The following is a 5,183-nucleotide window of genomic DNA, read 5'->3' on the forward strand; positions in this document are numbered from 1 at the left end:
TTGTCCAACAGTAAAAAACAAGCCATAGAAATACGCACGTCAAATGTAACCAGATTCCTGCTATTTCCAAGGGGTAGTCATGAGTCATACCAAGGTACTAGGGATGCACCGAATCCAGGATTCGGTTCGGGATTCGGCCTTTTTCAGCAGGATTCGGCCGAATCCTTCTGCCTGGCCAAACCGAATCCTAATTTGCATATGTAAATTAGAGGCAGGATGGAAATTGCGTGACTTTTTGTCACAAAAAAAGGAAGTAAAAAATGTTTTCCCTTCCCACCCCTAATTTTAATATGAAAATTAGGGTTCGGTATTCGGCCGAATCTCTCGCAAAGGATTCGGGGGTTCGGCTGAATCCAAAATAGTGGATTCGGTGCATCCCTACAAGGTACATCTCATAACCAGCTTGAGAATGGCAGACTAGGGAAAGTATCTCTGACCAAACCATGAGTTGAGTAGAAGAGGATTGTCCCAGTGACCTTCAGAATATGGACATAGGTATTTCCTAGAAATCTTGTACCCCAAAGAAAACTCTTAAAGAGGAACTGTTGCATCCTCTTTAATCTCAGGCAAAAGAAAAAGTAGGTTTGGTAGCTTACTAACCATAACTAGAGGTACAATGATCCTGGGTACATCTCATAACCAGCTTGAGAATGGCAGACTAGGGAAAGTATCTCTGACCAAACCATGTGTTGAGTAGAAGAAGATTGTCCCATTGACCTTCAGAATATGGACATAGGTATTTCCCAGAAATCTTGTACCCCAAAGAAAACTCTTAAAGAGGAACTGTTGCATCCTCTTTAATCTCAGGCAAAAGAAAAAGTAGGTTTGGTAGCTTACTGACCAGAACTATAGCTTTTAGTGGCCCATTAACTGTCCACTGTTTGTATGCAATTTGCTTAGCCAGGACTACATGGAACTCAGCTATGCTACTGTGGGAACCCTAGCAGAGCACAACTCTCACTCACCACTATTTCTTCAAGAAGAACTATGATGTATCTTGAATTCCTCTGTGACAGCTTCTGTGATTCATAAATGCTCCCCTCACGCACACACCAGGGGCCAATATAATCCAGTATTGCTCCTTATAAGATGTCTGCTATTGACCATTTCATTTTTTTCCATTAAATTTAATATTTATTTAAAAAAGAATATGAGAAACAGCTTTTATATAAAAAAATAAATAAAATGAGTATTTATTAAACATTTGTGTTGTTTGAGGACGTTTTTGTTTAACATTTTTAGTTTTTTCTTTTTATTTGTTCAATTCGTTTTGGTTAAAGGTTTTAAATATTTATTTTTTGTTAAGGTTTATTAAAAAAGAAACTACCATCCATACATATGTGGAGGAGCCAGGGACAGTCAGTTGCATTTCACAAGTAAGCTTAGTGCTCTCACAATTTTAAGAGCTGAACTTCCTGTTCGAACAGGAAGTTCAGCTCTCAGAGATACGTAGAATCTCTAGCAGTCAGCCCTTAAGGTGCTTCTCCCTAAACTAATTCATGAGTTATGTTCTACATGATGAAGTTGAAATTTTTGGGGTAGTGAAAGTCATTTGTAATGAATATATATATATATATATATATATATATATATATATATATATATATATATATATATATACATATACACTCAGTGGGTAGTTTCCTGCCTTTGGTGAGCATGCCTAAAAGTATTTTTTAAGGGCAATGGCACATGGGGCAATATATCCAGAATCACCAACAGCAAGCCATTTGGAGCATTTAGTACTTTGTGCCCAACGTGTTTGGCCTACTGAACTATGCATTGGGAAAAAATTTGAAAACTTCCAATGTACCATTGCAATATGGGTGCTTTCAACCCCCTCAACACACAGTGAAGCTCAACGGCATGCATAGAGTCAACCCTTGGGATACAACCTACTCACGTACTTGATATAACTAGGTCACATGAGCCTCCAAAAAAACAAAGGTGAGCTCTGAAGATGATTCGTAATGTCAGGCGCGTTTCTTGCTCTAGACGAGTCACTTCAGGTCAAAACTGAAAAGCTCTCCGTTCACTCTAAAGTGCCACAATTCGTATCTGGCTGGAACAAAAACTCTCTTAGTAAGCAGGTTGCACCAGAGATCTGTCACGTCTATTGGCAAATTGTTTTGACATTATAGTTCTGTATTTTGACAAACGCTCACAACTTCCCGTCAGGAGGCAAAACTGACAAGTGTGTGAAGGTACGCAATAAAATTTTAAGCTGCAGCAAGAGGCTTATTAAGGAGCCTCTTCTCAGATCAATGTAGCCCCTGTTTAGACTACAACTTTCTCTGAAAATATTCCGAGATTTGCATATTTAATGAGCAAGTTAGGGTTCAATACAACTTAATATCTATTTTTCTAGAACCAAACACTGTGCTTTCAATTAGTAGAAGACAAAGTGTTTTCTTTAGTAGATTGAAATGAGAAATGTTACGTTTCATTCTGGAAATTGTATTTGCTAACCATGCTTTTTTTAGATTTCAACTGTTAGGTACAAGGGTAACTCAAGCAGACACAGAAAGTACTTAACACTATAAGGTGTAAGAGTGTTCTACCTACCTGCCCCTCTCCCAGTACTCTACCATCAGCAAGTTTGAGATGGGTCCCTAGCTTGATTTAAGACCCTTCTTCTCCAATAGAGAGCTGTCATTAAAGTGGTTTAGTCTACCATTGCTTGAACTTCTACTAGAATGTCTTAGTCCAGGCCACTACTTAAGTTAGACTTTCTTACTTGAGTTACTTCCTGACCACTACTGCTGTAAGCTTCCATCAGAGTGTTCTATCAGGATGAAAACATTTTGCTAATACCCTGTAAAAAGTTTAGTATTACTTCAGCATAAGCTCAAACAATGTAATGCACAATATAGTAAGGCATGGGTCAACTATTTGTCCTACCTCAATCCTCACCCTCTCAACCCAAACCCTACCTTGCATGTCATGGCCACTTATATACTCATGTCAACTTGACCAACAGAGGGGAAAGTAAAGTTGAAAGTATATAAATGAGAGAGGGCAAGTGGCTGGAGGAGGAATTGGTCTGTGTTGATGTTGCGAGAAACACTAGAACCTGTTTGAACACTAACATAACAGTTCAATGTGGAGCACAGTTACTGACTGAATCTTTTGGAGATACATGTACTGTACATGTAAATAAGAGTTTTATCCCAAGATGGGCCTGTGACTTATACTATACTCTTGACATCATTATTATTTTTGATTTATACTGACCGTGCTTGTTTGAGGTCTTGAGATTCCAGTTTTCTTCAAAATATGAAAGTTTCCTTTACAGATACCAAAACGTCAAACCAATAGACTCAAGTGTGTTCTTTTTGAGGGAGGTTATTATTTTGGGGGTGTATGTTGATAATATGTACATAATGAAATCTGTTTTGGGATTGATTCAGTTTCTTAAAAGGTCTGATACCTCTGATTTGAAGAACACAATCCTTTGACATTTATCTGATTAAAAATAAGGTATTAGAACTTTCAGAGTAACTTGAAGAATCCTTACCAGTATTGAAATTAAAAACAGATTTTTCAAAAAGACTCGAGAGGGTAATTATATCTTTTTTCTTTCACAGTATGAATTAGAAAAAATGCCATGCCCTATTCTGGAGTTCTATCCACTTAAAATTTGAGAAGCACCCTGCTTGGAAAATTAAAGGCTCCGAAGAATGTAAACTACTGGATCTGCCAAGCGTCTATTTGCCATTGTCAGGAAGCTGGGCAGGCCCCCAAAGCAGGGTGATAAGATTTATGTGTTGGAGCACGCAGATTCAGCCCATTGAAATGAGTTTTGCACTAGGTAACGTTGTCCTGGTGGACAAGTCTTTGCCACTTGGCGCTCATCATTTCCCTCCTTAAATCTTAAGCCCACTTCCATTCTGGAACTACTCAGTGGATGCTTCTTGACAAATGGGACACCATATTGTTTTTGTCACCCTGGTGGATGTGTTGCCTTTTTCTTACTGGCGGTGGTCTCTGGACATTGTTTGTAGTCTATTTATTTAACACTGAACAGATATGGAGGATGATTAAAACCAGTCTGTGCTGTTGGTTTACGTCAACTTCCAGGGATCCAAATCAGTGAGATTTTGTGTTTCAGGACCAAAAAAAAAAACTTTGGGAAAACATGCTGCTTTTAGAGAGCAAAAACTCTCTGTAATTTCATCCTTCAAAAAGGATGAGGAGACATTTTTTTGCAAATTTGTTACCTCTTAATTTAATAATTATGGAAGAAATGGTGGAATGTTCCGGGTAGACTTAAAAGGTCATTAGTTAAAGAAAGTCCGAATTAATGGTTACCTATTAAGGAAAAAAATTGTGCATTCTATATATTTTTTGTCTCCTGGGGAAATGTCATTGTTCTATAATTATTTACAGCAATTTATATGGAGAAGTCCAAACTATTCTATGTACTAAATGATTGGGTAGTTATAGGTGCAAATCATTTGACCCCTCCACCCTCCTAACGTGCAACAGTTTATTATGTAGGGAAAGAAAATTCACTATATGATGATGTTTAAAAAAAAAAAAAAAGAAACATACTTAAAGGAGAAGGAAAGTTCACACTTGCCAAATGTTAGGCACCCCCAAGTGATTGTATTTACTTACCTGAAACCCCCGGCCGGTGCTCCTATCGGCAGAAAACTGCACCGGCCCGGGGTTTTCAGGTAAGTATATACAATCAGTGTGAAACGACTTTCCTTCTCCTTTAAGACACAAGGCTTTTGCAAATCAAAATATATATATTATATATATATATATATAGATATATATATATATATATATATATATATATATATATATATATATATATATATATATATATATATATATATACACACACATATATTTTCTAGTAAAACTGGTGCTGTGTAAAGTTTACATTTCGTAATTTCAATATTTAAAGGAATTTTGTGGAGAAACATCAAGTCATTTTCACTGTAGCATAGATCTAGCTAAAAACAAATGTAAATAAAATTATGGTTTTGCTACAAAAAAAAGTAAAGAAAAATGTTGAAATGTTTGAACTGGATGTTATTTAAAAAAACAAAATTGGTTAAAGTTTACGTAGATGGAACTTTGGATTGCTCCCGATGAGTTTTCCGATTATCTTGGGTACCGGCAATAGATCTGTGCAGACAATCGCTTTGTGATGGAGGGTGCTTACAGCA

At 36.9% G+C, this 5,183-nt stretch overlaps 1 long non-coding RNA gene across 1 annotated transcript; it reads left to right on the top strand.

The window, feature by feature from the left end:
• Window positions 1-260: 260 nt before the first annotated feature.
• LOC121397761 lies at window positions 261-1,203 on the top strand. The gene is made up of 2 exons (XR_005963909.1): window positions 261-582; window positions 824-1,203. It is a non-coding gene; the product is annotated as an uncharacterized LOC121397761 (long non-coding RNA).
• The last annotated feature ends 3,980 nt before the right edge of the window (window positions 1,204-5,183 follow it).

The sequence above is a fragment of the Xenopus laevis genome, chromosome 8S (assembly GCF_017654675.1).
Source record: "Xenopus laevis strain J_2021 chromosome 8S, Xenopus_laevis_v10.1, whole genome shotgun sequence".
Taxonomy (NCBI): Eukaryota; Metazoa; Chordata; class Amphibia; order Anura; family Pipidae; genus Xenopus; species Xenopus laevis.